Genomic DNA, 20346 nt, shown 5'->3' on the forward strand with positions numbered 1-20346 from the left:
TGGTAGCCTACAACTAGCCACGTGCACACCTAGCCTCCACAACTTCAGCAGTGTACAAAGAGGCTTGCACTCACCCACATAGGTGCATAGCACCTGTAATCTCAGTCAGAGCCGGGAATGCAGGGATGCGCTCAGAAGCCTGTATTGACCCTGAGAAGCTGCCCCGCCCAGGCAGTTTCAGGCAGAGGGATCAGCCCTAGCGTACTTCCTGTGATGGTGGTAGAGCTGGGAATGCACAAAGACACTGGCAACAGCCCGCACAGATGTCTATCACTGATAATTTCAAGCTAAGCCCTCCAGCCCGTGCACACATGCCCATGCCAGTGGTGCCAGGTGGAGCCACTCACACACCACCCGTGATCACAGAGCCGAGAATGCACAAAATTGCTGACATTGGTGCCAGCTCCTGCAGGCACCCCGCACTGGTAACCTTTGTTGAAGCCTTCCACCCATGTGCATCCCTCATCTGGGATCTCAGGCAGAGCTGGCATGTTCTTTCTTCTGCTTGATCATCCACCCCAGCCCTGCTCCTTCCCTCTGCCTCAGATCCTCCACTTTGCTCAGCTCCAGGTGAGAGCGCTCCTTCCTCAGATCAGTGAGGAAAGCAAAATACTCCGTTCTCTGTCTTATTTCCTTCAGAGTGGATTATATATTCAGCCATCTTTCCGCCCAATCATACCTTTGTCTGGTGTGTGTATATTTCAGGTGCTCCTGAGATTTTTTTTCTCTGTCTTTAGTTGTTGAATTTGTTGAAATTCCAAAGGGAGATATCAGGAGCACCCCTCATGGCACTATTTCTCTGACGTCACCCCAGTGAGTTTTAATTTTATAAATTGTCAGAACTTTTATTTATTTATTTATTTATTTATTTATTATTTATTTATTTTTAAACCACTGTAGAAAGAAGATAGCTGGTGTTTGCTGCTTCAGACACCAGAAATCTCACCAGGTGGTCTTAAAGAAAAAAGCCAGAGAAAGGTGAGAAAGGAAAAGACTAAATGCTTTGGATTTAATGGGAGTTTATGTATAGTTTCCCATATGATTAATAACAAGTAGTTTGTGAACCAACATCATCTCCTACAATTGTTTTATTATCTTCTAGAATTGTCTTAGCCTTTATCACAGATAAATGGAACACAGTTGATATGGTAAGCCTCTGTAGAAATACCATTTGACAACAATGGTGTTTTTATCCCTTTACAATTAATGAGAAAATCTGTACCTTGATGGATATCAGTGCGCAGACAAATTTATACTAATTTGAGACTTTATTACTATTCCAGTAATCAGCTCACAAAGGCTTTTTGTTTAATTCATTAGATCCTCATATCAGCTTCCTTATCAGCAAAGAACAAGGCATTTTAAACATAGCATTGAATAAACAAAATATTTTAGATTCTATAATTTGTTTCATAGGTCCCATTTAATAAAAACAGATTTCTTTCTTAATGGAAAATATACTACTGAGGGCTTTGTTTAATTTTTAAATATAGTATATTATGAATTATCTAAGATGTTTACAATATTTTTTTAACTTGTAACCTTAAAGATTATTTTAAAAAACAATAAAGACTAATAACAAAAAGCTTTTCAGAAGGTTCAGTCCATATCCTGATGTCCTCTCAGAGAACAATCTAGATGTCTCCTCAAACAAGAAAGCTGTCCCTGGACAGTTGGCTCAGTGGTAGAGTGTCAGTCAAGCTTTTGAAAGTCCCAGATTTGATTCCTGGCCAGGGCACACAGAAGAGGTGCCCATCTGCTTCTCCACCCTTCCCCTTCTCTTCTCCTTTCCTTTCTATCTCTCTCTTTCCCTCCTGCAGCCAAGGCTCCATTGGAGCAAAGTTGGGCCAGGTGCTGAGGATGACTCCATGGTCTCCACCTCAGGTGCTAGAATAGCTCTGGTTGCAACGGAGCAATGCACCAGATGGGCAGAGCATTGCCCCATGGTGGGTATGCCAGGTGGATCCTGATTGGGAGCATGCGGGAGTCTGTCTCCCTGCTTCCCCGCTTCTCACTTCAGAAAAATACAACAAATACAAGAAAGCTGATTTTATGGTGGGGTCAAATCTGATGACTGGGTCTGCCTGGCTGGACCTATGGCAGTTGTTGACATCTCTGCAAGAGAACAAACATGTCATCTCAGCAGTTTCCACCATTTGAATAAAACAAAAAACAAAAAATTACCTCAGTAAGAGCTTCAGCTGTCTCTAACTCTTGCCCATTTTGTATCATAGCTTCTATTTTCTGCAGAAAACAGAGTGTGAAGCATCCCCAAAGTCTATGTGTTAGTCAGTGTCCAGTCAAAGAATAATAGAGCAATAGGGGGAAGTTAATACAGGAATCAGTGACCAATGTGTCAGAGGAGCTAAGATTCCAAGCAGGGGCAGTGCTGTGAACCCAGTGATTAGCAATGGTGGGAAATCACCAAAGAGACAAAATTTTTACCAGGGCCCAAAGCCAGGGCTGCTTGGTGACAGGTGGCTGCACAGAAAGACTTTCTTAAGGGATCTGGACCATGGAAGGGGGATACAGCCCCTCTTGGAGAGGCCACTTAATGCAGATAAAAGGAATGGAAGAGAAATACCAAATTCCCTTCCATCCTCCATCCGACCCCACCCATGCCCGCAAACACAGTTAAGTCCTGTGTAACCTAGCCATGATTACTCTTCCTTCTTTGCTCTATAGCCAGGGAAAACTATTATCCTAGGTTTGACATTTATCATTTCCAGCTATGTATTCATGCTTTTTTAACATGTTAAGTATCCCTAAATATTAAATTATATTGTTTTTCAGATATTATATATATTATATTGTATTTTTCTTTGACAACTTTTTCTTTCATTCAACATTACATTTAAGAAAGATATACTGTTTACACATATAGCTCCCTACATTTCATTCATTTTAACTGTTCTATACTATATAACTGTATAATAATTTATTTATACATTCTCTTGAATAATGACATAGTTGTTCCCAACTTTTTGTCACTACAAACAGTGTTGCCATTGACAGTGTCTCATTATTCCATCATCCCCGTGTCTCATGATGCTGTCTGGCAAGGCTGTCCCTGAGATGTACTTCTGAAGCAGAGTTGTAGCTGGCTCATGGGACATGTGCCATATTATTTTGGTGGGTATTGGCAAATTGCTCTCCAGAATGGATTCCTACCAGCAGGTAAGTAAAAGTTTCTGTTGCTACACATTCTTACCAACATTCAGTGCTGTCAGGTTTTGTTTTGTTTTGTTTTTTTTAATTTGGCAAACTAATATGTGTTAAATTATGTCTTACTATGGTTCTAATACTTTTTACTGATGAGCAGCAAAGTTAGGAATCCTTTTATGGTTATTGGTCATTTGAGTTTTCTTCATAAATTACTGGATAATGTTCTCTGTTTATATTGGGATGTTTACCTTTCCCCTATTTATTTGTAGGAGTAGATCTAGAGGTAGCAGAGCCATAGCTTCTCATACTCAGCATTGGTGGATGACCTGGGGCCCATGACTTGCCTATTAACAAATTTCAAACAATTACTTGGAAGGACGAAATAAAAATATACATTGGAAAATGAAGGGAGTCACAATATTTGTTCTGAAAAACAAGCATTGTTGGAACATTAAGAACCTCTTAATTTTAACTTTTAGAATGTATAACATGAGGGTCTTTAATTATGGAGGGGTTGATTCCTTGTTACAGGCTCTATCCACCTTTTAAATTATGCAGATGTTAGCATCATGCTTTACTTACTACAGATATTTCTCTCTTTTTAAAAAATAAAATATGGGAGACAAAACTAAAGTCTTCCCTCCCAACCCTTCCTCTTATCTTCATTTCCAGAGATCTAGCTCCATTGTCTTAAAGTTTGCTTATAATGTTTCTCATGTATATTTTTATATTGTAAAATAGCATACATACTGTTTTATGTTTAAATTTTCATAGACAGTTTCATGCTATATGCATCCCTTAGCAACTTGCTTTTTCAATCAACCTTGTTTTTGAGATTTATCCACTTAACCATGTAGATCTATCAATAGTTCATTCATATTAAGTGTGAATAACCACATTTTATTTACCCATTCCCATAGAGGTAAAGAGATTGCTTCCTCTATTTTGCTGTTATAAACAGAGCTGCAATGGATAGTCTTATCCTTACTCCTTGGGTACAGATGCTGGAATAGAGTTATTGGCATATATACTTTCTGAACTTCTTCATAATGAACTTGGAAACATTTAAATCAATAATTTACTTATTAAAACAAAAGTAGTTATTCGTAGAAGATATCCACCATTTTATGAATATGTGTGGTCTCAAATGTCTTTGGATATGTATGGTTTGATCCTTTAGGTATGTTAACCTAACCTATACTAAGATAATAAGATAATACTAAGTCCATGGCAATGACTCTGCACCTTTAAAAAAAGTAGAATTTTATGGTATTATCTGACAGTTGTTTGTCTTTTTATATGGATAGACTCTCTCCCCTACCAGACCATGAACCCCTTGTCAGGAGCGACTACATGTTAGATTCCTTAGAATTCTCAGAAGCTAGAAAGATGCCCTTTTACATAGTTTAAATCCCTGAGCACTCAAAGTGTACACCTCAAACCAGCACCATTGGCCTTGCCTGGGTGCTTGTTAAAAATACAGAATCTAACTGAATCAGATTTTAATAAGAACTCAGGTGACATTACAGTGTGAGCAGCACTGGTATAATTAAAATGCTCCCTGGACCTTACTAACAGGTGTGGTCGATTATGATTGTGTTAACCTCAATAACTCATATTCCCTAATCCTACTTTATTTGTTCTCAAGGACCTTAACTATTACTATGCCATATGGTAAGTGTCACTCTGTGCTGTGGACATAGAAAGAGGGCATTTTCAGATGGGTGAGTCAGAACACCTTCCCAAAGAAGCTGATGTCTAAGCGAGTCTTAAAGAACTCATAGTCATTACCCATCTAGAGAAGGGAAGGTTGTTTCAGGCAGAGGGAATCAAGTGAGAGAGATGCATGCTTGAAAAATGTCCAGGGAGCTCCGAGAATCGATTATGAAAGATCTTATTTACTAAGTAAGAGAGTTCTATTTTTATCAGGCATGCTGGGAGAAACCAGTGAAGTGTTTTGGCAACAAATGACACAATTATATTTGTAATATAGATGGGTCATTCTGGAAGCAGTTTCAAGATTGAATTTGAAAAGAGGCTGGACTGGCAAAAAACCGACAGAAGGTAAGGTGGCCGGCATAGTCAGAAGTAACTCACTGACGAGGATCAACAAAGGGAGTCTTGAGACATGCCCACTAGAAAGTGATTGCCCTGTGTGACCTAAAGAGTCAGGATCTGAGTGACTGAAGATCTAGATTGCTGATTTGTGATGGAGCTGGGAAGAGTGAGCTCTAGTTACACTTCTCCAGGATGGGTGTTACAAAAGATGATTAACTTGCTTTCTCATAGCAGGTACCTTGGTAAGTCAGCACTCCAGTTGCTCAGGATGAGCACATTTCTGTGGAAGGTAAGACTTAACACAGGTGATGCATTTGAGACATACGTGCTCATTCATTCAATAAACATTTGAATATCATATGTGAATTATACTGTACTTATGGAAGGGAAAAAATCACCATGGTAAGTTCATAAAAGTTCCCAAGGGCTGGGAACCAGTGGCTTAGTGCATCGATTGTATAGTTTTTCTTTTATACCTGAGTATAACCCAAGATTCAAACCTGCTTCCTCCCACTCCAGGATCTGCTTTGAGAAAAACGGGGAAGGAAGAATCTTGGGAAACTTAGAACACTGATCCACTTGAACCCATGTTTAGGAGTCCTGAGATGGACCACAGTATCTGGAGGTATGCCATCCTCTTCTTGGCATCATTTGTCTATCTCAAATTTCATGCCATTGATATAGCAGGAAAAGATTGATTCTATCTCCCAGTTCATAGGGATACAACACTCATGGAATAACTATAACATCACCAACAGCTGACATTTGCTGGAATTTATTATGTCTTAAGCCCTGTATATAATATTTTATGTATAGCATCTCATCTAGACCTCACATAGATCCATGAGGTAGAGACTGTTATTTCTTTTAACAATTGTCTTGTTGAATTATAAAACATATAGAAAGGAACAGAAAACATGCTAAATCTTTGCATGCATCTGATACAAATTTGCAAACTCCTGGAGGTCAGGGAGTATCTTATTCATCTGTATGCCCCCCCCCCAGCACCTGGGCTGACCCTTGAAACACTACTTCATCAGATGGATAAATAATAAGATAATAGCCAAAAGAAAATAAATGGTTCTTGTCTTAATAATTCTCAACTTTTAGAATACTTCACTATCACCTGTGAAACTTTGAATGACACAACTGTCAATGCCCCACACCTGGAGATCCTGATGCAGCGGGAGGATCTTTAAGTCGTAGTTGAATTTTTGACCATACAAATATTTTCACTCACTCTTAACTCCATGTTCTTCTCAACTGGGAATGTGTTTGCCATGACTTCACTGAACATAAAGCTAGAAGCTCCATGATATGCACCTATCACCTCTTTCCTTCTAAAATGATTTTTCTTATATAACTCCTCCTTTCAAATATTTAAATACTCTAAGGAATGTCAGTAAATTGAATTTTTTAACCCACACTTTCAACATTTTTACATCAAAAAGAATAAAAGTAATCATTAGAATAAAAATGAACATTCTCCGGTAGTGCATAAAAGAGAAATAGGTGTAGTTACTAGGTTCAGAAGGAACCCATTAAGATTATGACTATCAGAGATATCCTAAGAATTTACAGTAGTATTTTATAAAAGCAGTACTCTAAAATTTGCTCTATTTTCATTAATGTTCTGTCATAACAAGACTGTAAGTGGTAAAAAAAAATTTTTGAAATGATGGCTATTTGTATCTAGAACTGTTATACTACATTTTGCGACATCAATTTCAGTTATTCAATTACTCATTCAACCAACATTTGTTAAATGAACACTATACTAGGCATTAGAGATACAGTTTAGGAAAAGAGAAATTACAATTGATATAATAAGAGCAATATTGTTCATATGTACAACACACTGCAGGGGCATGGAAGGGGAGCAAAAAAAGGGGGGTGCAGGGAGTAGAATACAAAAACAATGTCTGTGAAGGTTTCTAGAAGGAGTTTTTCTTGAGCTCTGTATTTTATATTAAGAAAAAAAATAGAAGCCAGCTAGTTTAAGGAGTAGGTGTCAGAGTTCTTAGTCATGAGCAACAGAAATTGACATTTGTTGATTAACTAGAAAAGAAATGTGTTAAAATGATAGTAGGCAGCTCAGAATTTCCTGGATAGGTTCAAGAACAAGGCTCAGAGTCCACACAGCCAGAAACATCTCCCCAAATCATGTGAGACAGATAGTCCAGTGGGAATGCTGGAATAGTCAGTACCACTGGCCCTGAACATTAAACAGCAACCGGCCCCTGCTGCCTCAGCAGTTTAGTCTTGCTGCAACTGCTACCCATCAGTGTCAGAAAAGCTCTCTGTTGTTCTTGCTTCTATGTGGCATTAGTTCCTAATTCAATGTCTAGGGAAAGGCATCTGCTTAACAAAGCCTAGGTCACATGTTACACTTAGCTGCAAAGGAAGCCAGGAAAGTAACTATCTGCCTAGCTCCTTTTGCTGCATATCAGTGACCCCAAAATTTAGTGACTTAACATCAACAACCATTATTATATCTCAAGATTCTATAGGTTGACTGGGCTCAGCTGGACAGTTCTGCTGCAAGTAGTATCTACTGGGTCTAAAATCATCTGAAAGTTCAGCTGCCTAGAATGTCCAAGATGGTACATTCATATAGCTGGCTATGGGCTGGGAGCTCAGCCAGCTACCTAATATTCTTCAGTGAGCTACTTAATATTATTTCAATGAATTTTTTTCTACTTCTACTTAATCAGCCAATGTTGACTAGTGCAGCATTACTTGGTTGAGGAAAAAACAAGACTGAGAAAAAGATGGAACTTGAACAGGTCAGTTTTCCTCCATAGGGCCTCGTCATGTAGACTGGGCTTCCCACAGAGCGGTGCTCTCAGGATGGGTGTACGTTTTACATGGTGTGCCTCTTCCTCGAGGGAACATTTTAAGCAGTAAAGTCAGGAACTCCAGATCTCTTAATGCTCAGCCTGAACAGGTGCACAGCACCACTTTCTCTCATTCTATTGGACAAATCAAGCCACAAGCTAGCATGCAGTCAAGGAAAAGAAAGATAAACCCCATCTCAAAAGTGTAAAAAAAATGGCCAAAAAAATCTGCAGCTGTTTTTTAATTTCTCATATTGTCACTTTCAGCTTTTATACTGAAGGAAGAAGGCTTTGACAAACATAGGAAAGGGATTCAGATGCTGAGCTCTCAAAAAAAGAAAGAGAAGAAAGAAAGAAAGAAAGAAAGAAAGAAAGAAAGAGAGAGAGAGAGAGAGAGAGAGAGAGAGAGAGGAAGGAAGGAAGGAAGGAAGGAAGGAAGGAAGGAAGGAAGGAAGGAAGGAAGGAAGGAAGGAAGGAAGGAAGGAAAGGAAAGGAAAGGAAAGGAAAGGAAAGGAAAGGAAAGGAAAGGAAAGGAAAGGAAAGGAAAGGAAAGGAAAGGAAAGGAAAGGAAAGGAAAGGAAAGGAAAGAGAAAAGAAAAAAGAAAAGAAAAGAAAAGAAAGGGAGGGAGGGAGGAAAGGCAATTGTTTACTGTATGTAGAAAGCAGGAAGAAGGGCACTTCAAACAGAGAAAACAGTACTGGAAAGTCACAGAGAGGGCTTCAGCTGGTACTGCCACTTAAATAGTACACTACTACTGATAATGTAATTCCCACTGTTCTTTTGCTAACACTGCATTAGAAGTGCTCCTCGTTGAGCAGAGTTCTATTCTACTGTATTTGTACTTGTTAGAGGGTTTAAACTAATTACAATTGATTTGGAAGTTGCAGTCCTTGTTCGTTTTCTCCTTTCTACATCTTTAAAACCTTTTACAAGATCACTGTTTACACGAGCAGCTGCAGAATGAGCAATGTGCATTGGACAATGATTGCCTCGGGAATGCAGTAGTTTGGAAATAAATATAAGGGAGATCCAGGCCTCTTCAATACACTTGGGTAGTTTTCAATTGTCTTTTCTTTACCTTGCATTATTCAAAAGAGCAGGAAAGCCCTGGCCGGTTGGCTCAGCGGTAGAGCGTCGGCCTAGCGTGCGGAGGACCCGGGTTCGATTCCCGGCCAGGGCACATAGGAGAAGCGCCCATTTGCTTCTCCACCCCTCCGCTGCGCTTTCCTCTCTGTCTCTCTCTTCCCCTCCCGCAGCCAAGGCTCCATTGGAGCAGAGATGGCCCGGGCGCTGGGGATGGCTCTGTGGCCTCTGCCTCAGGCGCTAGAGTGGCTCTGGTCGCAACATGGCGACGCCCAGGATGGGCAGAGCATCGCCCCCTGGTGGGCAGAGCGTCGCCCCATGGTGGGCGTGCCGGGTGGATCCCGGTCGGGCGCATGCGGGAGTCTGTCTGACTATCTCTCCCTGTTTCCAGCTTCAGAAAAATGCAAAAAAAAAAAAAAAAAAAAAGAAAGAAACAAAAGAGCAGGAAAGTAGAAAGAATAATAAACAACAAATATCAACCACCTAAATTTGGTTCAATAATTGTTAGCATTTTGCCACATTTACTTCACTTCTATCTATATAGGTTTCTTTTTTTCTGAACCATTTAAACATAAATTCCACACATCATGACTTTTACTCGCCTCTAAACAGTAAAGATGTTCTTTTTTTTTTTTTTTTTTTTTAAATTTTATTTATTTATTTATTTATTTACAGAGACAGAGAGAGAGTCAGAGAGAGGGATAGACAGGGACAGACAGACAGGAATGGAGAGATGAGAAGCATCATTTAGTTTTTTGTTGCACATTGCGACACCTTAGTTGTTCATTGATTGATTTCTCATATGTGCCTTGACCGGGGGCCTTCAGCAGACGAAGTAACTCTTGCTGGAGCCAGCGACCTTGGGTCCAAGCTGGTGGGCTTTTGCTCAAGCCAGATGAACCTGCACTCAAGCTGGTGACCTCGGGGTCTCGAACCTGGGTCCTTCCGCACCACAGTCCGAGGCTCTATCCACTGCGCCACCACCTGGTCAGGCTAAAGATGTTCTTTTAAATATTAATTATGTTATTATATTTTTAAAATTAATAGTAATTTCTCAAACCCATTTAATGCCAGTCCATATTCAAATTTATTCAATTATCCCCCAGATGTCTTTTCTTAACTGATTTATTCAAATAAGGATCCTATGAAGAACCACACATTGCATTTGATTGTTATGTCTCTTAAGTCTCTTTTAATCTAGAATATCCCTTTTGAAGTTTTTATGTTTTGTAGAATAATCTACATACTGGATCCAAATGACTGATTCTTTGTAGTCCTGTTGAACTTGTTCCTCCAGTATTTCCTGTAAACTGGAAGGTACTTAAAGGCTTATTTAGATTCAGGTTAAATATATTTGGCATGAACACTATGTTCTGCCATCTCCAACCTGCAGTGATCTGCCTATTTCATCTGTGATCTCTGTACTTCACATTTCATCACATCAGAAGCTCATCGTATCCAGGAGTCTTTGTTTTTCAGTGTGAGGAGTGGGGAGCAAAAGTAATGTACACCAGGTTCCATGAGGCAAAATAGTCTAATACAGGGTCACAGCAGGCCTAACAGTGTGGAGAGACATGAAGCCAGCTCCCAGAGATGCTGTGCGCTCGTGAGTCCTTAGCTTTGAGCTGACTGGCTCACCAAAGAGGAGAGACACTCATCTGGATAGTGTTAATGGAGATAAAGATCCTGTACCTTGTAGACTAGGAAGGTCCCAGCAAAGTCCCTGCACAAGGTCCCAGATCAGTCTGGTCTGATTTCTTCATAGGAAAAGCAGTACAACAACATTTACTTTATGGGATCTAGAGTGCAATAAGAATTAAGGGTCTGGGGCACTTAATATGGGTCCAGAAGCCAGAACACTGGAATCATTGTCACTGTCAGCTGTAACATGCCAGTATAAGCCCAAAATGGCAGTAGGGAGTTCAGAAAGCTGGTGTGAAAGCAGTAGCAAGCACTTGAAGGATCCAAGATTAATGGCTCCAGGATTAATGGCTTGAGACAGTATAGTAGCAACTGGCAGCTTCAGGGTGGTCTAGAGCAGGGTTTCTCAGCCTTAGCACCACTGATGTTTTGGGCTGAATAATTCCTTGTTGTGGAGGTCACCCTCCGCATTGTGGGATGGTTAGTGGTTTCCCTGGCCTCTACCTAGACAGTAGTTACTCCCCCACCCAAGTTGTGACAAGCAAAAGTTTCTTGTCACAGGGAAACCACTAACCATCCCACAATGTGGAGGATGACCTCCACAACAAGGAATTATTCAGCCCAAAACATCAGTGGTGCTAAGGCTGAGAAATCCTGCTCTAGACCACCCTGAAGCTGCCAAATGTCCTGGGGTGGGAGTGTGATGGGGAGGGCAAAATAATCCCTGGTTTTAAATCACTGGTCTGGGGGAAGTCAGATGGGTGGCAGTAGAGCCTTCCATGAAAGGACCAACACCAGGCTTTATGTTGGAATCTCTTACAGAGTAGTTTATCTCTTCTGGATAGCAGCTCTGAGAGTGGAGCTGTCTTGATTTTTACAGCTGAGGAAAGTTCTTCGCAAGGTTTTGTGATGTTGCTAAAGTCAGAGGCAGATTAAGGTCGGTTGAGGCTCTGGGAGCAGAAAATAATGGGTCCCTTAAAAAAAGAGAGACAGGTAAAATAAAAATACATGTTAACTATATTTTTGAAAAAATAAAAAAATACTATGTACTATTATGTTAAAATTGCACATATGAAACCAAACTTGGTGTCATTAGAAAAAAGTGTAAGGTTGGGGTTTGCGGGGCCCTTCAGAAGTTGGGGTCCAGGGTGTGCACCCGCCTTTAAATCCACCTCTGGCTAAGGTTCTGACCTGTGAGAATCAGAATAGAGAATACATTTAAAGGCACTATGAAAAGTTCTATAAATTTAAGGTATTAGCGTTAGCATAATATATCAGGAACTCTCTCTAGGATGCTGTACACAATACATAGTTTTAAACTAACTGGTCTGGAAAAGTTATTTTTTAACCATAAAAAATGATTATAGAACATGTCACAGAATTATATGACAAACATCCATACCCTACAGCTAGAATTAAATGTAAATGGTTTGATCAAAACATCAACTTGTATACCTTAAATGTGTATAATTATCTGTCTATATCTTAATAATGCTGGAAAAAATATAAATGATTTGTCACATTTACACTAACAATCTAACTGGATGACTGAGGACATCATTGTCATTTAACCTCTTAGGACAGCATGAATCTTACCTGTAAAACTAGCTGGGGAGAAACTGCTTTTGGACTAGATGATTTCTCAAGCTGCTGAAACATTTTTCAGCAAATTTTTCAATGACTTAAATTCTATATGCATAGTAATTTAGTTAGATTATAGTGAAGGCTTCTTTCACTTATTAACCTTACTCTTGGTGAGAAAAAAAGAACATTAGAAAATAATTCCAAAATGAAGAAAATAGAAAAAGTGTTAAATGATAAAATGAGGCAAATTTTTACCTATCAGGAAACTGACGGACTATGATAATACTCTTCCATAAAGTGAGAAGGCCAAATTGTATGAGTGGAAAATTGTGAATTTGGAGATCACAGTTCTAGTCTTAATTCCATCTCTAACTTTTTCATCTTGTACAAATCTTAAAAGATTTGATCACAAATTCTGTAAAATTGAATTTATCGGCTCTACAGGGATCTGTGTGAGAATCAGAAGATTAATATACTTAAAGTCACTTTGAAAAGTTCTGGGCCCTGGCCAGTTGGCTCAGTGGTAGAGCGTCGGCCTGGCGTGCAGAAGTCCCAGGTTCGATTCCGGCCAGGGCACAAAGGAGAAGTGCCCATCTGCTTTTCCACCCCTCCCCCTCTCCTTCCTCTCTGTCTCTCTCTTCCCCTCCCGCAGCCGCAGCCGAGGCTCCATTGGAGCAAAAGATGGCCCGGGTGCTGGGGATGGTTCCTTGGCCTCTGCCCCAGGCGCTAGAGTGGCTCTGGTCGTGACAGAGTGACGCCCTGGACACCCTGGTGGGCATGCCAGGTGGATCCCAGTCGGGCACATGCAGGAGTCTGTCTAACTGCCTCCCTGTTTCCAGCTTCAGAAAAATACAAAAAAAAAAAAAAGAAAGAAAGAAAGAAAAAGAAAAGTTCTGCAAATCTAAGGTATTAGCATTAGCATAATAAATCAAAAACTCTCTCTAGGATGCTGTTCACAATTCACACGTTTACGCTAACTGGTCTGGAAAAGTTATTTCCTAACCATGAAATACTTATATATATACAGAACATGACACAGAATTATATAAAAAATATCCATCAGTGATTTTGAATAGTGATTTGAATAGAACCTGTCCATAGACCCAGGTCTATGTATGTTGCTTTTCTAGAACAAGACATTGCTAGGGTTTTGTGTTTGCTTGTTTATTGATTTCTTATACACTATGCTATGAGTTTAAGTTCCTTTCAACTTTTAGTCTATCAGGTATAATTATATCTTTTTATTTTTTTAATTATTATCTTCTGCTAGTGAAGTGGTACAATTAGTGCATTCCTATATCACTGGTGGCACTGTAAATTGGTATAGTCTTTTGAGAAATAATCTGAGATAATGAAGTGCCAATAAAACTTACATAGGCTTATGGCTCAGTCATTTTTATATTGACAAAAATTTCCTAAAACTGGACAAAGCCACATGCAAAAAAAATGTTCATCAAAGTGTTGGTAATAGTTGAAAATATCTACTAATAGGATAATGGATAAATCACATTCTATCTCCTCCATTGAATACTATGTTGGCAATTAAAATTAATGTTTTATAAAATGTTAAGCAATAGTAGGAAATGCTTAAAACATAATATTAAGTGAAAAAAGGGATACAAAATCAACTTATGGTCACAACTTTGTAAAAAGTCTGCACAGGAAAAAAAAACTAGAATACAACAAATAATTACTGGTCATTATTTTTTTTTCTTGATGCCAAATCTTACATAATGCAGTTATAGCCATCATTTTTTAAAAAGTAAACAAAAACAATACTATCATTGGACACAAGTGCAATGAATTTTAATATTTCCCACAGACTCATCATCTTAATAACATTCAGAGAAAAACACTTTCCCTTTGCAATACAATTTATTAAGCATTGATATGCTGTCTTTAGAATTATAAGATTACCAATTACAGTTGGGTGATTGTGCTCACAAATCAGCTGGCCAAATAACTACTCTATTTCCATGTACCAAATTGGATGCTGATTTCTTAATTGTCCTTAAGTGAATAGGATTGGCTTCTGTATTTACTGACAAAAATCTTCATTTTGTAATCATATGTTATGCACAAAATCAGAAAGATATTTTTCCAAAAGCAAGATTTTCTTTTTAATGTTTTGATGTTTAATTATTTCAGTCCACACTTTGTGGTATAGGTCTTGCTTTATGATTTGGCCATATGTTTTTTATTGATATTTCTGTTGAATAGAGCTATCATATTAAAACAAGCATGTGTTCATCTAAAATAATCACCAGTATTGCACCCACAAATATTTTTGTTTCATTTCTTCCTGCTTAATAAACGTATAGTAACATATACGTGTATATTTAAGCTTGCACGAAGAGCTAAACCAGCAGGGGGCGAAATACAATAGGAATAAATTTGACAAGCCATATAGATTTTTCATGCTTTAGTGACTGAACAATAACCAAAAATCCAGCACGGCCACAAAGCAATTGGTACTCTAATTTAAAATGATGCAGTCTACGTACATCTGACAGCGATTGAGTTGTAGAGACAATGCGGGTCTATTTTAGCGCTCCAACTTAATTTGTCGAGAACATTACAGAGGCGGGATAAACTATGATGAATTGCTTTTGTCCTTATCTTCCCCGACTTGTGTAATTCTTCCACTCAAAGGGGTGGACACTTCTCAGTGCTGAAGGGATGTTTTTCATCCTTGTTTCTCTGCGTAGTTGTTGAGCTTTGCTGTTTTGGAAATATTTTTAATTATTCAGATTACCGGTGCATGTTTGGCAAATGTGACAAGAAAGAGCACCCGGACAGGGCTCATGATTTACAGGGTAGGACCTCCGGCTCATCATCCCAGACGATAATAATCCTATTAGACTTATAGTCTAATTTTTACAGTGCCAGGTTTCTGACAATTCGTGATAAAGGCGGGGGGAGAGGGAAGCTTAGAATAAGGTAAACGACCAACTGCTCAAGGCTGATGATAGAAAAAGAATCTGTTGACCTCTGTTAGAGAAATGCAGTTTATTTGATTTCTTTAGTTTCTTCGGATATTTTCCCACAGGATCTGTAAAAGACGACCACTGTCTCCATCTGTTAGCAAAATCCCAATTTTTGTTGTTGGTTTCAAAGGCGATTTGTCAGTTCGGCGGCTGCTTTCCCTCTTGCTTCCCACCTAAAGTTTCATTTATAACAATCTCTTATCTGTTAAATGTGAGTTTCCTCTTCTGTCATTTTAAATTAAAAAGAGGAAGAGAGACGGTGAGTGAAAAAGTCGTTTTTCGGGGCGAAAAGGGCAAGCTGATCAGTGCTCCACAGTAGGTTTTTGAAGATAGAATTCTGTATTGCAAAACCTTGGCAATTTTATTTGGAAAACAAAAGACTTCACTCGATCTTGAGCTGAACGTTAACATTAACCATCTAAGGAGCACCTGTCTCTCACCTGCCTCTGCTGGAGGCGGAATGGGGAAGACGTCTTGCTCCGTACCACAACTCGATGACTGGGGAGGAAGTAAAGAAAAGGGCAACTTGCCCTCACCCAAAATGGCGGCCGGCGCTCGGCGCACAAGCGCTTGCGCAAGAGAAGCGTTCTGTGACTAATTCTCTTACAGTGTTCTCTCGCTCCTCCCCAGCACCCACCAGCGCCCGGCCCCGACCTAACCACCTGCGCCCGGAAGTGACGTTAGGCGGCAGCGGTTTCCCCGCTGCATGATGGGAGAGTGTGTGGAGTGGGCGGGGGGTCTCCGCGGAGGAGGAGGTGGAGGCGGCGGCGGCGGCGGCGGCGGAAGAGGGCGGAGGGTAATGGGATGGGGGTTCCGCGGCAGCGCTGAAACTCCGGGTGGGCGTCCATGGCGCTGCTTCGCTGACAGTGCTATGAGTAGCTTGCCTTCCGCTCTCACCAGCTCCACGTCGAAATAGCCGTTCCTTCCCCCGGGAGCCTGTTCCTCCCGGCCCCTTGAGCCATGGCCATCGCGGCCGCCCCGGACGAGCCAGGTAAACGCCACCGCTCCTCTCCGTCAGCCACGCTTGGGGAAAGAGGGTGAGGGGACTCAGCCCACCCGTCAGACCCTGGCCGGGGCCGGCGACACCTGTCTGCCGCGGAGCCTGGGGCTGCTAGGACGTGCCGATTCTGCGGGCCTGCGGGCTCCGGGCTTGGGCTTTGCCCTCTTCCGTGGCGGCTGTAGGGAAGCCGGCGGCGGCGCCCGAAGCGCACGGCTTTTCTTAGCCGCCCCAGGCACCGACCGGGAAAGTCGGAGCCGTTCTCACCTTCCTGGCCGCCGCCGGCTCGCCCTGCCCCTCTGCTTCCACCTGCTCACAGCTCCGCGCCGGCCGCTCCCTCCCGGGAGCTGTTGAGAAGTTTGAGGCTTTGCTGGGGATTCCTTTTTCTCCCTCTTCCTCCTCCCTCGTGACAGGTGTAAACACTGCCCGCTTCGCCCCGGCTGGAGGCCGGCTGCGACCGGAGTGTGCTGCTTCCAAGGGTCTCCGAAGCAAACGGATTTTGAATCCTCCGGCGCGCGGAGGAGATGGCCCCAAAGCTCGTGCATCCCTTCCTGAGAGGACCTTTTCTGCTCCTTCTTGCACTCCTCAAGAAATAATCTGCGTGTCCTGCCCAGATTGCGTTCGAAAAGTTGGACCATTTTTCTTTAAGCGCCTACTGTCGTGCTTGGGTAGGGGCTAATGTCTTGCTGGCGCAGGGGTCAGAAGGGTGAACGGTGGTAGGGCCGCTTCTCCATTAGGAAAGTACTGATGATGGCTAGGTTTTTTTTTTCTCTTGTTGGTTAATGCAAAATTTGGCTTAGTTTTCTGCAGATTCTTCTATTGGGTCAAGAAAAGGATTAACTCATACATGTAAATATTTTGCTGGGGATAAAGGAGACAAAAGCAGTGGTTCCGCTTCAGAGTTCTCGCTTTAAGAGAAGAAAGAAAAGTAGAACTTTACTTTTGAACTTTAATCTTCCCTTTCACTGGCTACTTCTCATACTACTCCTGAGTTTATTTGGGGGATGGGAGACAGTTTAATGTTTGATGTTAAATTTAAATGTTGCTTTCAGTTAACCTTTTAAACACAGATACTTGCTAAACTCTAGGTGAAACAACTATTTCGACACTTGTGTTGATAAATTTTGTACAGCTTATCTACATTTTATCTCTTGGCTGGCTTTAAATGTTCATTTTTGTAGTAATTTTTACTCTTCGCAGAAGTACAGGGTGTGGCAAAGTAGGTTTACAGTTCATTTGGAAAATAATACAATAAATAAATAAATATACAAGAATAAACTCTGTCTTGTGTATTTGCGACTGTAAACTTACTTTTACCACACCCTGTGTATGTTCAAACAAATGATCTGTGGTGGTCTTCTAAATTTTGTGTATGAAGATGTTTCATATGGCCCAGTACATGGCACTTAGTAAATGCTCATTAGATCTGATTCCTCTGTTTACGTATCAGATATATTTATCTTCAAAGCATAGTTATTTTTGTATCCTAAAAAGGCTCTTGAAAGAAATTGAGTAGATTTCATCTAATATGTACAGGGCATTACAGTTTTGATGTTTTCTGATTTTTGACCTAGAGACTGTTATAAAAATAGTCCTATGTCAAAACAAAGATAATGTGCCTATAATTGCATTGATAAATTTTGCAGAATCCAGTTGCCTTGTGAAAATCGTGTATCTAGGCAAATCCTATTATAACATTTTAAAGACTAATTTGTTCTGTTTACAGTTAAATACTAATTCAGAGAAGTAGTGCAATTTGAGCATCAAAAAATGTTTTATTTTGTATGAAATCTAAAGTACCTCCTTTAACAGTCTAAGTCTCTGAATAGCATCACATTGATAGATTACTCCTTCTCTTCCAACCCTACCCCCCCCCAAATTTATAACAGGTCATTAAGTATTTAGATACTTTTAAGCAGTTATATATTATTTAAATCAAATGTTTTTATTCTAGTTTAATGTTGAGAAATACTTTCTCCCCTCTGTGCTTCTGTGATTAGCATTTTCAGTTCCTCTTTGAGTATGCTAATGAACCTTTCCAGCCTAAACTTCATAATTATCTTTGTTTTTATGTAACTTTGAAACTATCTGGCATTATATGGATTATATATCATTTTGGTAATTAATCTTTTCACCATCCATATACACACACACACACATCCATGCTGGATATATACACATACAAACACGTAGTCACAGGTCCTTTGCAACTTTAGGTAATTGCTAACACTGATATACACTACTTCCTCTGAGCAAGATACTTTTCTAAGTGGTTTATATATAGTATATCAACTCATTTAATCCTCACAACGACTTTGTAAGCTAATAGGTGACATTATTTCCATTTTTTTAGGTAGGAAATTGAGGCACAGATATGTTAAATAACTTGCCTAAAATCAGACAGCTAGTGGCAGCCAGGATGTAACGTGATGCCATTTGTATAGTTTTAACATGCAAAAATATCCAACATATTTTCTGGGAATTGTGGACTGTGTAGCAAATGTATAAAAACATGCTTGAGAATGAATGGCAAATCAGAATAAAAGTTACCTTTGGTGAATGAGAGAGGGATAAAGGATCTAGGAAGGGCCCTTGGGTTTTCAACCATAACTTTAAATCTGAAGCTGATTTGGTGAAAGATTAAGATTCAACGCAACTAGGTGGTGAGTACTTGGTTATTCTTTACATTCCCCCCTCCAAAGTTTACATTGTGCTTGAAATCGTGATAAAATTAAAAGTTCAGGTATTTTCATTTAAAAAGCTATATAAAGTATCATTCTGTCCTTCAGTAAAAGGACATGAAAGGAGTTGATATTATTTTTGTGTTGACTTCTTTCAAAATACAAGGAGCATCTAACTTAAAAGTATCTGAATTAAGAAATGTTGCCCTCTCCAGGTTCCACGGCAGTAACTTCCCTTGCCTTGGCTCTCCTCTAATTGCTGCCAACCATTTCAGGAGCCATGTATCACACTTCTATTTTCTATTTCTGGCCTTACCCTAGGATAGGGATTCATAGGTCTGTATTAGACCTATTCCCTGGTAAAGAGAAAAGGTCTGAAACTAGTAGTTGGGGAGGGCTGGAGGAGTCATCGCTCATTAGTTTGGAAGGCGTGAAAAGAGAAGGAAAATAGGAGATTTAAGACTGTCCTATCATTCCTCAGTCAGCACCACCCCATTCCAAATAACTTAAGTAAACCTTGCAAAGATAAATTGCTAATAAATGAAAGGTTGTATGTATGCTCAAAGCTTAATTTATAAGCACCATTTTGATGAATCATTCCCAGAGGAAAATCAAGAAGTAAATTAGAATAAATTCACATAGGTTCTATAATATTTACAATACGCCACACACCATTTCAACTAAGTATTTACTAACACCATGGTATTCTTTTCCTATCATTCAAACAGCAAGTACTTACTGAGCACTTGAGTCAAGCCTTGTTTTACCTGGGGGTACTGAAAAGAATCAAGGATAGAAATGAGCCTTCGTAATGCTTCAGTTTCTTTTATGTATGTGTGCACACATGCATGTTTGTGTATGTGCCTAGACAAAATACAGAGATTACAGACGATGTTAAGTATGGAGAAAAATAAAGTCAGTTTGGAGACATAGACGAGTACAAACTTTGGGTGAAAGGCTGGTAGGCCTTGCAGTTTTATATAGGATTGGGTCAGAGAAGGCGCCTTTTAAGACATGAAGAAGATGAGAATAGGGGAGAATGGTAGAAGTATGCCTGGAATATTCAAGAAATTGCAAGCGGAAGAGTAGTAGGTGTGATCAGAAAGTTAGAGGGTGAGAAGGCAGTGTTGTAGGGACTTTGTAGACATTTCCAGTGACTTAGGCTTTTACTGTGTGAGATAGGAAGCCATTGCAGGGTTTTTGAGTAGAAATATGACTTTTTTTTTTTTATTATTCATTATAGAGAGAGAGAGAAGGGGGGGAGGAGCAGAAAGTATCAACTCCCATATGTGCCTTGACCAGGCAAGCCCAG

The 20346-nt window shown here is 40.1% G+C and overlaps 2 protein-coding genes across 5 annotated transcripts in view; one reads left to right on the forward strand and one right to left on the reverse strand.

The window, feature by feature from the left end:
• Positions 1–20346, reverse strand: part of PELI1 (pellino E3 ubiquitin protein ligase 1) — a 1042993-nt gene that overhangs the window by 479955 nt on the left and 542692 nt on the right. The window lies entirely within an intron of this gene.
• The window catches only part of AFTPH (aftiphilin), a 72558-nt gene continuing 66374 nt past the window's right edge, over positions 14163–20346 (forward strand). For 2 of the 4 annotated variants that reach the window (XM_066267240.1, XM_066267239.1), the window contains exon 1: positions 14163–16347. The gene's annotated coding sequence lies outside the window, so the exon portion shown is untranslated. The remainder of the gene's footprint in view (positions 16348–20346) is intronic. The other 2 variants (XM_066267238.1, XM_066267241.1) reach the window with 2 other exon arrangements.

This window comes from Saccopteryx bilineata, chromosome 3, assembly GCF_036850765.1.
Source record: "Saccopteryx bilineata isolate mSacBil1 chromosome 3, mSacBil1_pri_phased_curated, whole genome shotgun sequence".
NCBI lineage: Eukaryota > Metazoa > Chordata > Mammalia > Chiroptera > Emballonuridae > Saccopteryx > Saccopteryx bilineata.